At 33.2% G+C, this 15,333-nt stretch overlaps 1 protein-coding gene and 1 long non-coding RNA gene across 8 annotated transcripts in view; both read right to left on the bottom strand.

Moving 5' to 3' along the window:
* Wge (BAH domain and coiled-coil containing protein winged eye) overlaps positions 1-15,333 on the bottom strand; it is a 335,350-nt gene that overhangs the window by 36,491 nt on the left and 283,526 nt on the right. The window contains exons 1-2 of one of the 7 annotated variants that reach the window (XM_072022210.1): positions 2,149-2,170; positions 1,879-2,077 (exon numbers count right to left, since the gene is read on the bottom strand). The exons of 5 other annotated variants lie outside the window; for them this stretch is intronic. The gene's annotated coding sequence lies outside the window, so the exon portion shown is untranslated. Of the gene's footprint in view, positions 1-1,878; positions 2,186-15,333 lie in introns of those variants that run through there. One more of the 7 variants, XM_072022209.1, reaches the window with a different exon arrangement.
* Positions 1-15,333, bottom strand: part of LOC139998019 (uncharacterized) — a 268,768-nt gene that overhangs the window by 43,562 nt on the left and 209,873 nt on the right. The gene's annotated exons all lie outside the window — the stretch shown is intronic.

The raw sequence follows: 15,333 nt of genomic DNA, 5'->3' as shown, positions 1-15,333 counted from the left end.
TAAAAGACAAGTTAACGCATCAAGGCATTTTACATTCATTTTCAATATTCCGTTTGATAACTTTTAAGTGAACTATGCAAATTTCATATAATATATATTCGTTGATTTCACAATTGCTTTCGACCATTAGTTTGCCACTAATTCATACATTTTGGCAACATTCGTACTGTTAAAATACAAATAAATCAAAATGTACACAGACTTATAAGCGACAGTGTTCGTCTCAGATCTAATTGTAAGACGACATATATACTTTTATGTGGGATACATTAATTAAAAAATCGTTCAAGTAATATCTTACGATTGTTTTATTAATTGTATCATCATTCACGATGAGCAGCAATAATCACTGAATAAATTTAAAAATTCGTGACCTATTAAGAAAATTATACGAGTTTGAACTTTCAATTATTTCTATCTTTTTAATACGATTCGCCTTAGCTGCGATATATCTCGAATGTAAAGATACTCGATTTGTCGTATAAAAGAGATCCGTTTCTTAATATCTTGGAATCACACGATAGTCTGAAAGATCTACAAGGAAAAACATGGAATAAAGAAGCAAACCGTACTTCGATTCATCGATTTTTCCTATAGATGCAACGCTATATGCAATATTATCTATTTTATAGACAGACATCAATATAGATTTATTCGAATAGATTTTTACGACAAACTACCTCACAGGTCAACTTCAAACTTCAACACACAGATGTTTCTTCGTTATATACACAGAATCAATAGAGATAAATGAGTATTGACACGTATGTGCATTGAAAATCTTGAAAATCATTCAGATTTTGATAATAAACTTTGATAATCCTAATACTTTTATGTGCGAAATTTATGAAAACCAAATTATGCAATTCTATTTGTGTAAAAAAATAAAAACAGGTGCAATATTACAATTTGCAATCGTATCAGTGCGCAGTATCGCGCATTTAATTTTGTTATTCTGAAATTGTTATCTATTTTTAATCGTTTAAAATATGTGTGTATGTAGATTCGTCCAGTCTCCTCAAGTACTCTGTATAACTTCATTGGAATCCACGCGTTTATTCTTTCTTGTCTTACATAATTTCAAATTCATGCACTTAGACATCTTTATACTTCTTCCATCCATACACACACCTAACTATCGACACCTACCGCTTTTCTTTTCATGAACAATGTCCAATCAATGCAGTTACCTTCCACAACGATCGCACCCAACATCCTCTCCAACTATTATCTTCTATCGTATCTACAATCGCTCTTTCTCACACCATGTACAGCAGTATCAACAAAGTAAACACGAAGTATCTTAACCGTTTCCATCAAATATCAAACAACTATGGTAAAGTGGAAAAGCGTTAACTTTTCACTGGTGTTCTAAGGCACCTTACGAAAAGTCTAAATCTTATATAATGTCGACGTCATTTTAATATTAAAATGTAATTCGTACTTGATAATATTGAAGTAATTATAGTCGTATAATTATAAGGTACTAATCGAAGGTTACTGATAACGGGAAACTTATTATCAGTGTTATAACTATGAGCTTTCCAAAATTCATCCGACTCCAATTCTCTTATTTATTCAATTACTCAGATTTCATTACACGATTAATATTGAATTCTCAAGAAACAGATGTAAATTGTAAAAAATATTTGACGAAGTTATGATAATGTAGAATAAAGTTTAGGCAACTCCCTGAGGGTATTCGTTAAACAAGCAATTTGTTACGAGATTACCATAATTTGAACACCTTGCTACCTCCATTATAACGCGTCTCAAAAGAACAAAAGTTTCTCACGGTATTGAACTTGTATCGTTACTGGCTTCTGCCCTCTACGCGTCTGCCTAAAATTCATCCTCGTAACTCATCCCTAAACTCACCTATCGCTACCTGCGTCTCCGCTCATATCTGCCGGCCAAACCGCCAACGCGACTTCTCATCTCCTTCGACTTTTCCATAACGTTAAAAATCCATCGATCACCGCACGATCCAACGTAACAAAGCAAGCTCGACCCAATCAAACCAAACCGAACCCAACGTCACAAAGAAGAAACAACGAAAGTACCTGAAGAACGAAAACTAAAAAGGAAAAAGAAAAAGATGTTCGAGGAGGGAAACGAAGCGAAGAAAAATGAAAAGAAAGAGACGACCTCTTGACGCGGCACGCCGACGATCGATTCCCGCGGCGGACTGTTGGAATCAGATCTACCGAATGAATTCTCACGGCGGCTCTCCCACCCTCGCGCGCGGCGCTCTTTCACGTTTTACTCGTCGTTATTCCGCCGCGAGATACTCGCTCGCATGACGTAACGCGCGCGGATAAACGTGGGCCGTGGATCGTTTCAATCGTGGGTGTAAGTGTACGTGTGCCAGCGGGTACCAGGGATAGACACATAGGGTCGAGACTCTTTTGAGCCACGCCTTGTGTTTGCGTCGCCATGCGTGCCACGCACCTCCTACTTAACAAGGTCGTTTCTCTCCTTCTCTCTCCTCTCTCTCTCTCTCTCTCTTTTTCTCCTTTTTTCCACTCTATCTCCTTCCCTTCTCTTGATCCATCCCCTTCTACCAATGGTTCTTCCTTCTCTTTCTTAGCCCTTTAACGTCAGCCCTTCTTCGTCCTGTCTTCCCCCTTCTTCGTTGGAAGGAGTTCTTCGAGCACTTGCTGCTTTCTTTTTCACCACCCTTCTTCAACTTCTTTTCTTTGGATCTCATGGTTGACTCGTAACTTCCTTTTTGGCACCCTTCTTCTTCCTCTTCTTCTTGTTGCACGCTTTTATCGTGCTCGTCTCTTCCTCCTCTCAGCCTTGTTAGTTTTGTTTTTGGTGAATCGATTACGACATCTTCTGAGAACATCGGGACGAAGCGGTTTCAGTCTGATCGACTTCGGTTTCCAACGCTACCGAGTGTATACTCGAATGATTTTCGATGGAAACGGTGGTATTCATTTTGGGAAACCTCGATCTTTTCACGCGTTTCTACCTTGGCTTAGTTAGGATCGGCGGTATTCTAAGTTTGTTTCCGCCGGATTTGTCAAGGTTGTCGTACATTTTAATATTGTTAAAGGAAAGTTTGTTACTGGAAATGTCGTTTTTATACCGTGGCTTCGAGAAGATTGAATTTCTAATTAAATTCTATTCAATTTTGTATAAATGATCTTACGTCCTGTTTTCTGAGGGGCAAAGGTTTAAATTGATTAAACAAACGCAAAAATTAGATCTTTTCCTTCCATTGTTATGTAATGTTTTATAATGAACTATAATGTCCGTAATCCGTAATTTTGCTGCTACTTAAAAATGTACAATGTAAAGCGAAATAATTTCTTCTCTTAAATTACACAGTATAGTTATAAGATATTTCTCGAGAAATTTCAGTGTTTGCTTAAATAATCAAATATGGGCAAAGGCATGTTTATATTTGTAATGAAATGACGAAGTACTTGTAGTCCTTTAGAATTGTTCCTGTGTTACTTCCGTTGCTTTTTACACAGACATACTGTCCAAAATAAACGCTCAGCAAGTTAATATTTAAATATAAAACATCAAACAATTAAAATACAATTATTATCACAGTTATCATTTTTAAATTCGTACACATATAAATTATTTTATACAGACATTAAAAGTTAGTCTATAATTACATCATAATTTTTCCAAGATAAAGCTCAAACACATATTGTTGTGCATAGCGCGATAAGAGCACGATTCACTTGCAACTACGATAAAGAGAAGCGTTTCATATCAGTATATATATCAAAATCTGTATATTCAAGAACATCTCACAAATCCGTTGTCGTTTACTTCACAGTGTGGCTGGCTTAGATTTGAATGGGAGTCAATGACTATCATCACCGTTTGTCACGTGAAGCGTGACACAAGACTTTTACGTTAGAATAGTGCTCTTATGTAACACGTGACGTTGAATGGCACAAGCTTGACACAACTTGCGATAGAGTAATGAACGAATAAAACTATGGAACAGGAAGAACAAGTGAAGAAGATTACGTAATGTCAAAAAATATTTATTACATAAGGAAATAAACGAGTAACGTCTAAATTTTTTATAATTTTCGCGATAAAATGTATAAAAACATCATCCTGGAATTATTAGGTTGATCTATCATCATTAAGGACCAAATGAGATAATACGTGAAAGTTGCATAGATGCAACGTTGTTACAGAACGTACGTTAAGTATATTACTGTTTTATTAAGTAACAACAAATCTATCAAAATACTAGACACATTACAAAAAGCCTATTACGCATGTTAAACAAAAATAATTTCTATAACTTAAAGAGAAAGATAGTTTATCGTAGGGATATGAAATATCTCAATTTCCTGGAATTTCATAAAACCATAGGATATAACTGGAAAAAGAAATTACAGTTTAACAAAGTTTCTCTGAACTTATGCAATTTTGCAGCATACAAATACAAAGAAAAAATGAAAAAAATTTGGTTGCTTTAGTTTCCAAATTTTCCTATTATGATACCCAATATGATATTTATTTGAATTAATTAAAATATGAATTTTTTGTTAAATGAATTTTACGTACTGTCTAGCAACACGAGTCAATTTAATATTTATTCTAGCAAATGTAATGTTCTCTCACGATATTAAGAATGTAATTCTTAAAATGTAGCTTCTATGACATATGTTCAAATTTTTATTGCTTTAAATATATAGGTATAAAAATGGCTCTTTAATCTTCTCCGTTTTTAATTGCAGTACCAATTTATGTTGTCTATTACTTTTAATTAAAGCGCTTATTACAAGCTTTCTTACTATATTGTATTAAGTTTTAAAATCTACAAACGAACAAAATTATCCGCCACCAGCATTTCATACATAAACCGAGAGGCAAATTCAAAAATTTAAAAAGAAGGACGATGGTAACACGTTCGATAAGCAGAAAATCCGTCAGATAACTGTAATCATAAACCTCTTTCGATCGAAATATTATCAGTCAATAGTAAATATAAAGCCTCATCCAAAAATTAGAAAAGAAAAGCGATGGTATAATACATTCGATAAACTGGAAATCCGTAAGATAGCAGCAACCGTAAGCCTCTTTCGATCGAAACACTATCAATCGATAGCAAATACAAACTCTCGCTCGAACACTTCAAAAAAACAGGACGACGATACGACGTTCGACACGTAAGAAAACCGTAAAAGATAATAAGAATCGCGAGTATTTTTCGTATTGATACAAATTCCTATCTCCGTCAATATACAATCGATCGATATAAAACGCAGCTTCGAGCACAATTGATCAATCTCACACAAAGAAGCAAGTCGCTGCGCTATTGCTGCTAAACATTTCCTGTGACTCTTCCTCCCCTTCCATTTCTCTTTTTTTTTTTCTCTCTCTCGTAGTGGGTTACACGAATAAAACGAACAGCCAGCCACAACGAGGCCCCCTTTTTATACAAGCGATTCGTACTGATTTTCGAGGGGTTTCTCGAGAAGGGTTCCACTCGAACAGCCGACCTCTCATTGGTCGATTGTGGTTAACATTCAACCCCCTCGCGCCGAGCCTCGTTTTCCACCCCTAGGCCACGCGAGAAATTAATCGGCGTGCACAGGACCTGATACTCTCGTCTGGGCGGTGCTTTTTCGCCGTGGTTTTCGCACCGTAAACTCCTTTCGACGGGCCTTCCGCATCGGAGAATCCACCCCCTCGTTGCACTCTCGCGTGTATTATATCACGACCATTTCAGGCATTTTTTAACAGAGATTTTATTGTTAGATCGGAGAAAATTCATTTGACTTTTGATACGGTTTTTAATGAAAGTAAATTTTTTTAAAAATATGAAGTATATCAACGAATAATTATAAGTACTAGGAACTTAATAGCTAAAACTAGTCCTAGCTGATACATAATTAACAAAAGATAACTAAGTACTTAGATAGAACTTCAATACCAAGAATTACTAATTAATAAAATAAGAACATAAACAACTGCGTGTCTGTTAAGTGACATAAAAAAGTCTGGTTGCATAAAAAAGATCGGCGAATGTACGTGCACTATTGTAGAATCCACACATATATGTATATTATATGAAATTTAATTTGTTTACTTAAAACTTAGTCGGCGTTAAATTAACCCTCCATCTGCACATCTGGGTCGTTTTCAACCAGTAATTTTAAACATTTTTTAATTTTATCTATATTATCGTTTAAATTTTGCTCCGTTTAAAAAGATTAAGGTAACACCCAGCAATAAAAACTATTGGATGGTATTTTATAAAGTTGGGAGTCTAATCGAGAATTGTTTGGGATTTTTTAAAACAGAAAAACCTAAAAAAAAGCTGCATGAACTTAAATGACCCAGTATGCAAACAGCGTGAGTAAAAATAAGGTTGCAGACGGAGGGTTAGAATTAAAATTGAATGTGTGCCTGTTCCATATATTACTACTTCGATTAATCACGATAGTCTTACAGGTAACAAAATTTTACCTGTAATTTCAGTTAAATGTATAACATACAGGTGGTAATTTTTTTATTGCATATTAAATTTTAAAAATAAATTTGATCGTACAATAATATTCTACGTTAGCCCTAATGCGAGAAGAAACAACCCCAGCTCTTTTTCTTTGTAATTTTAAATTAAATTTAAAAAGTACGTTCTATCAGAGACAAGCGAACTTCTAAGCGAAAATGTATATATTTGCATATAGTCATACGACTGCCATGCGAGCCAGAAGGATAATAATTCCTATGTTTCATATATTGTATCACAAAACTATTCTATTCAAAATTTTATTTTTACTTTACTATCCTACTTTTTATTCAAAACACCGAAATTCCTACTGTGTGGAACTGAAAAGCCCATAAATTGCAATGAAATCACAATGCTCGAAATATACAAAGCACCTAGTTTCCCACAAAGGATCCCTTAATTCGATTACGTCCGACGAAATCGATTTCATCCGTTTCTCGCCGCGAGCTACCAACCGAACGATGTTTGCCAACTCGCGAGGAAAACACTGGTATATCGCGAAACGCGAAATTATTGTAAATTTCGTGGCCACGGAACAAACCGACCAGTCGTATCAGCTTGATGGACAAATTCGTGGGCGTTTCACAGTAGGTATCGATCATTACACGAAGGCCACAGAGACTATGATGATCGAGAAGAAGGAGAAACGTTAGATAAGGACACTATACTAACGTAAGAATCTTGTGTCACGCTTCGAGTGACAAACGTTGATGACGGTCATTCGCTTCCATTCGAATCTACGTAAGATACACGATAAAGTATTCGGTAAGGTCAGGGATTTGTTAGGTTGGATAAGGACACTATACTAACGTAAGAATCTTGTGTCACGCTTCGAGTGACAAACGTTGATGACGGTCATTCGCTTCCATTCGAGTCTACGCAAGATACACGATGAAGTATTCGGTAAGGTCAGGGATTTGTTAGGTGATCTTGAATACACGGATTCTTGCATATGCTTGTACGAAACATTTTTCTTCATACTTACAAAAGCGATTAGTGTTCCTTTTATCATGCTGCATACAATAATAATTCTTTGAAATTTCTTTTCATAAGACTATAATAAATTAAAATACTTAATAACTAATAAATAAATAAATAAATATATAGATAAAATATAAAATATAAATATATAAAATAAATAAAATAATTGTGCGAATTTATAAATAACAATTATGATAATAATTGTGATTCAAGCGAGTATCACTGGAAACAATTTTCGATTACCGGTAAATTTTGATCTTAATCATTTGAGTGAGTACTCCGTCTGTTGTTTTTCTGTATTAGAAGTGTGTGACGTTGGGAAAAAATAATTTCCCTTATATTGCGTTTAAGAAATTGAAACATTACAATGGTGTATTTTAGTAAAATGAAAAAACATAAAATGTACCTAGAAATAAATGCGTTCTTTATACGTTGTATCCTAAGACTAAGACATTTTAACATCAAATCAATCAACAAGATATTTATAAGGACAACGAACCCTTTAACATACAAACGTATAGATGGAAGGCGAAATTAATACAAAAATTCGTGGACATTTCGCCGTACCGATTATTACGAAAAATTATTAGGAAACTATAGCCTGGGGACAACTACATAAAGGGTGAAACAAGAATCTCGCCAATTGTGAGGACGATTCGACGATAATAGGCGGGCAGAATCGATAGAGAGAAATTTTCGCGCGGGACGCTAACGATGACGATTAAAAAGTATGGACGCGATAAAATCCGTGCCGGAAACGGCCCTTTTCCGTGGATCGAACGGAAATTCGAGAAGTTCGGAATATTAAGAACCAATGGGGAACAGGAGCTGGTTGATTGCCTTTTTGTGCGAACCAGTTAGCGATCTTTGATCGCTGATATTTGCACGGAAACGGAGAAAAGTGAGAAAATTGTGACGTTTCAGCCTGAGATTGACTCGATGATGTTGGTGATTGAAAAATGTTATTTACTACGATTCCTTTGTAAATGTATTTACATCTATTTTACTAATAAGCGTTCTTTTTCTTTTCTTTTCTTTATAATATTAAGCGTATCTCTTTTATAATTTTATCACCAAAGTTAAAGTCACGAGCAAAGAAAGAATTTTCTATACGAAAACATGTATCTTACTATTATTGCAAATTCGTATTCCTTTGAAGTCAAAATATCGCAGGTAATTGTACATATTGCAAACAACATTTGTGAATTTTTTGAAGTTTATCAAATGTATCTACTTGTTTAATCTTTTAATATAAGAATAAATAATGTTTCACATGATATTTTAAAGAATTTTTACTATTATTATGCCAATCTCTACTGTAAGATCTCTTAATGAAACTGTGCGAATGAATAATGTAATAGCATATAAGATATGATGTAATAAAGATATAAAAATCAGTAATTATAAGAATCAAGAGTAAATTATGTTAGATGAAATGTTGGGTATCATAAAAATAATATAATTCTAGATTATTCGTCTAGATTGTTCTTCTACATTATTGCACTACAAATATACATAACCAATTAAAAAATCAAGAAATATTGCATGCTATTTTATCTTAAAATTATACATATTCTACATTTAATTATTTAAAATATTAATTATACATAAGGTGGTAACGTGCAATACACAGATATTATGCAGATACAGAAGTATTATTTCAAACATCTATAGAAATAGTATAATGGTGAGTTCTACTTAAAGAAAAGTTCGAAATATTCCCAAAAATTCGGACTTCTATATGCAAACAGAATATAATTTATTAAAATTTTTGGAATTAGCTAATGCAGCAATATAATCCTAGAAAAATCAATCGTCAAATTTTCATCAAATGAAAATTTTAGAAGTTTCAAGGCTTGACTACGATTTTTCATAATTCCATTTGATCCAGACATGCTACGCGGATAATGTAAATGAAGATTTTAATTGGCCAATATATACGTTTTATTTCTTGTCATTTCTCTTTTTAAATCGTACGAACCAACCAACCTGTGTCATTAAAGAAATAATTTGAAAAATCAATATTCGCTCTCGAAAGCACACATCATGTCTTTGAACGGACACGAATTTTTTATTCACATACATACACATACACCTGGGTCTATCCTCTGCGGATTTTTTGTGATTTAAATTTAAAACTTGCCATTCTATATTCTTTCAAAATATTTATATACTATAAAAGCTCATACATACGAATCTGTACAAACTATAAATTCGTAGTTTTGCTCTTTTCTTAAGAGAGAAATCTGTGAAGTTGTAATTAACTCAATAAAGAAAGCAATTGCAAAGAAAGTGCAGAAAAATTATTGTAACACGATTTACGATGGAACGTGATTTTATTTCTCGATTGTACAAAATTTATCTATGACTTAGTGATATATTAAAACCTTTAAATTGTTGTGATTACTAGGTTGGAAATTTTCATGAATTGGAGAAATCGAACCTAAGCGGAAGATTTTTCTCCTCTAAATATTGTTCCACGCATTGTCATTATTATTTTTATTTATTATTACTACTTCACGTTTTATCATTATAGTTTTATCATTATAGTACTTGGAATACTTTATAGACTCTACTATGCTTGTATACTATATATACTCGCATCTTTTCGTATTATCTAAAAAAAAGGTGTTAACATAACTGCCTCATGATTTTTCATATCACAACGAATACATCTAGCGATTAATGGTGTCATTTGTTGCATCTACTAAATTTGCAGGTGAAGAAACATGAGTAAATTACGTGTAGATTAACAGCTACATGATTAAAGAAAACTATGCTTCTACATCCTAAAAGAAGATAATCGAAACAAAATCATAAGTCGACGTCGGTTTTCTCATAAAGAGCACAGGATGAGTGCACATCCTGTGAAAGGAAAGATATGCGTGTGATTTTCATATATAAATGAAAGAACCTGCTTCGTTTATTTACTTCTGATCTCAAAATGTTACCAGAGAGTGACTTTCTATGATTTACGTTAAGGGCCTTTTGCTGATGTTCCAGAGATGATTTATTTTCATAAAACACAAACATAAAATATATTTTGAAACTCGATTAAATTGTCTTTATTTTATTTTCACCTTTCATATTACAGGTAATATTATCAGCTTACGAACATCTCACGCAAGAATTTAACGCATTATAAGTTTTAAGAGTCAGACTTCAGAAAGAAATAAAAAAGTGTGGTGGAGGTGAGTTACCTCTACATTCTATGCATTTTTGCATCTTTAAACTTCACGCAGACGCATAAATATTTACAGTATAGTAATTACCATTCTTAGGTAGGAAAGAGTAACTGGCCAACTAATCCAAGCGATAACTAAATACTTCATTTTCTACTTTACATTCTACTTTATATTTAAAGTTGCTTTATCATTATGTTCTGCGATTATGTAAATATATTCTATGCTCTATTGACTAAATTATTATATCTTGTATGTAAATTCTAAGAATATTTATTTTTACGAATTTGTCGACGAAATTAACATTTAACAATGTACTGCAAAAGCGAAGCGTGTAGTTTCCGCGAATGACATTACACTTTAGTGTTGCGATCGTGATGCTCCACTTTCATACTTCGTTTGTATCTTATATTTATCTTCTTACTAATGAACGTCAAGGATGATCATCTTGTGCTTCAAATTATTAATGACCCGCAAATTCTTCGAAGTTTAGTAACCGTGTATATTTAACCTGCGTGATCTTACCATATATTTTGAATGAATTCCAACTTATCGTAATATTTTAAAGTTCCGTGATTCCTTCTATCTATCGAGAACTCGTTCTACTGATTGAGCTAATTTAAAACCTTGAAGAAAAGCATCGCTTATATTCTCGTTTCATATTTTCCTGAAGTATATTTAAGAACTACTTGTCTTACATAAATTACGTTTACGTTGTCTGTTAGTTATTTTATAACTTACTGTTAGTTATGTATTTAATATTTACATTATGATAATGGCTAATGTATTTGTTAACAGCTATTCACTTTCTACCTATATCATAGAATTTTGTTTCGTTGAATCTGAGTTTCAAAAGGTTAAATGCAATTCTATGCATTTTACGATGATCATCTTGAATACGATCAGAGTACTGTAACCTACACAGAGATTTGTTTCATCCATTAAAATGTCATAGCCAGTACTATACTCCGGATAGTTTGTACATTTCCGTTTATGATATATGTTCGGCGTATTTTTGTGCCTTTGAATTTTTCATAAATGCATGAACGTCAGAATCTAGTTAAATGTCAATAAACCTCCAATTTAGAGGACATACGTGAAATTTCGTTTATTACGTCAGAAACTGATAATATTTTAACATTTCCAATAAAACAAAAGAAGAGAGAACTTCGAGAACGTACCAAATGTTCATAGAATCGAATAAAATTTCTGAACAAGTCGCATCAAATATTCACCTCGGAGAGAATCGATCGAAAGGTGAACTTCCTTTTCTTTTTCTTTTTTTTTTTTTTTTTTACACAATTTTTAGTATTTCCAAAACCACCTCGAAACCCTGAATCCTAAAAATTTGTAATTCTCTCGCACTCTGCTCGGTTCACCGTGTAAAACCCTGCGGGAGGAAAAGAAAAGACGAAAAAATCTTATTCAAACAACACTTGCACGAAACGAGGAATATTTTCACGACCATTTTAGCAACGATGTTGCGGAAAAAAGTGGAAAATCGACGAGGCAAACTTTCCGATAAGTGCAAACGATCTGACCTCCCGTTCAAATGTAAATCGCTTAATTACGTGCCCGACAGCGTCGCAGTAAAATTCTGCCATTGATAAAAACTCGCTATTATCCAGCCAGGGGCGCACGACTCAGGTATTCCTGTCCTAATTGCGCTAATCGATAACGCTAACAACGTTCGCGAATCCTTAGTCGCTCGAGACCCACGCGAAATAGCTCTGGATATCGTTCCTGTGGATCTTAATTTCGATTATTGAATAATGTCTTGGAGAAACATCCATGCGGGATAAGACGCTCGAAAGATAACACGCAGCTTGAATTACGATCGTTAATTACGATACGATCACGTCACGCCTCGTGTGCACAGCAACAGCTGTCCGATCGCTTTTTCCTGGAAGCTCGAGAAAGAAAAGGGTTCGAAGGAACTACGAATTCTGAGGAAAATCTCCTTTTGGAGCTATTATACTGGTTTTCATAAACGTTCGCACAATTCTACTCTGTTATAAATATTACGTTATTATAATTTATATATAAATATATATACAGGGTGGTCCGATGAGAATTGGCTGTTGAACATCTTTTGAAATTGTTGCCTTTGGAGATATGAGAAATCTTTATTAACGAAAATTGTTCAGCATAGAAGAGGCTATAATATGGCAGCAATAATTTTTTGCAGCTAAAGTTGTTTAACTGTATTTTAACTACAATCGTACGTTCTTTTATGCATTAGTCGATGCACTTCGATATTCGCTATAAAAAATTATTAACTTACTCGTGTCGAAAAAGTATTTTAACTTGGTATTGAAAAAATGAATTTCTTTTCATAATTACTGTTTCAGGCAACCATCCAGGCAATGGTATAAAAAAATTCTGTAATAGTAACTTTTCTATTTACAAATTACCTTTGTACCAAAATTCACTTAATCATGTAATATAACATAAAACGTAACGAAACTTGCAACAAATAGGACTGGATTAATAAACCTAGTTAAACTCTTTTTTTCCTTCGTTCTTTGAAATTTTATTCCGTTCCCTTTTATCCATTCATCTGCTATATTTCGTACGCTCTCTCACCTTCGAATATTAATCGTGAAAATCAAATAGATTATTTTACGAACAAAGCAGCAAGGGTAGCAAAGTAAATTAACGAGGTATAAATTCGAGCGGATACAATAGCGCGTTGAAGCGACCTGAAACTTTCTACGCGAATTGAACGAACAGTTCTATTTGAAACTCCTTACGGAATTACTTTAAGCAAAGCAGAATCCAGATATCGAGCAAGAAACTCGTTTCACGGCCCTCAAATTAGTTTCACGACCAACGGCAAAACGAAATCAAAGATTTCGTTGCGTTCCCTCTAACAACCCATTAAAACCTGTACATCGCGAACTTGCCAAAACTCCAATTAAAAACTACGCCAGTGTATCATCAATCACCGGTAATATTATAACGATCAAACTCGCGTAAAAAATTTCCAACTTCGCAAGTTGCGTCATTCTAGAAGTCTGCTGTTCGACCTATAGATCATATTATTATTTTATATATGAAGCTGGTACAATTGATATAAGAAAAAAATAATAATTTGTTTTCAGTTATCTAATTCTCAACGATATTAATAAATAAACGTAATTGTAGGTGCACAAACAGAACGACGATCGACGTAAAATAATAACCGAAGGATAATTAAAATTGTCATTATTAAGTTTGCAATTAAAAACTCAAAGTGAAAAAAATAGAATCCCAATTAATTACACATTTAATCCTTTGCATTATGCAAGTATTTACGTTATGTATAATTTGATAGCATGTGTTTCATTGATTCTTATTTTAGCGTTTCGTTCTCATTTTAATTTAGTTCCTCGAGTTTGTACTTCGATAATTACAGACGTTATTCGTAGAAAGTAAAATAGTTTGAAAATACTATATTATTTGCTGGAAAATTGGCACAACAAGGAAGAGTAAAATTCTTAGGAAAGTAAAAGTAACTCGAAGAAAATACTTCATCATTTAGCGATGAAAACAATTCTCTTCTTTTACGATTCGGGTAATGGGAGGTAGGGGGTTTCAATTTCAAGGGACTTTAGTAAAATACTGTTTATTATATTGTTTGTTATTAAAAAAGATAGATTAAAATAGTTTTTGAACTGTGACATTCTGGTTATAAAATAGCACGATTTTATTAATTCCAGAATATAGATAGTTCACGTTTACAGTCATTTTCTTGAAATATTTCGAAATTTCCAATTTCTTAGATGCTCCGCGTTTCAAATATACCGACGATATGACAGTAGACAATTCGCAAATTTCACAGATAAATTTAGCGATAAAGTTCCACATAAAATGCCTCGAATGAAGCAATTATGTTTGAACAAATGTGATAAGAAAAGTTAAATCTAGTTCAGTGGTGATTGTAAGAAGTATAAAACGCGAGATTTTATACCTTCAAAAGAATTTTTTTTAATAAAACTGTTTCCTACTGATTTATTTTATTAACCTAACCAAGTGTTACATTAGATATGATTCACGAGTTCTAGGGAAAAATAGGTAATTTTACCAATGTAATTTATCTAAAGCAAATTGAGACGACTATGAAAATTATGCCTTCTCCAACCAAATATGTAAATTCTTCTATATTCGTGTATTCAAACCCCTGCGTACATTCAGCGAACGTCACTCACACATTTTTCATAACTTGTTCCCTTTTTCACTTTCAAATCTTACACAAACGAAGTTCAGAAATACCTCTCTATACACACACGAGAATTCGTACACGCATTTTGTTAAATAAATATTATCATTCAAACCATTATCGTAACGCTTCATTCTGTTATTTCATGTACCAAATCAAAATATGCCTTTAAAAAATCCCAGATGTGTACAGCCATCCTCAAAAGTCTTTATACACCTAATATAAAAGCTATTTTTCTAAAAATAAAATAATAGAAAAATTCATTGCGATATTAATGCATTTAATATAACGACGGACGACTAACAATAAAATTTACTAAGATTTATTATTTCTTTTCATTGAGACAATTTTAATCTGTATAAAAAGATGGTTTCTTGCAACACATTGTTTATTCCTCCTTAGAAAATCAAATATACATTCAATGTTATTATACTGCGTATAATTTACTTCGATAAAGATGACCCTTT

Source organism: Bombus fervidus, chromosome 2 (assembly GCF_041682495.2).
Source record: "Bombus fervidus isolate BK054 chromosome 2, iyBomFerv1, whole genome shotgun sequence".
NCBI classification, from domain to species: domain Eukaryota; kingdom Metazoa; phylum Arthropoda; class Insecta; order Hymenoptera; family Apidae; genus Bombus; species Bombus fervidus.
Note: the sequence above shows the minus strand (reverse complement) of the source record. Positions and strands in the feature narration are given on the sequence as shown.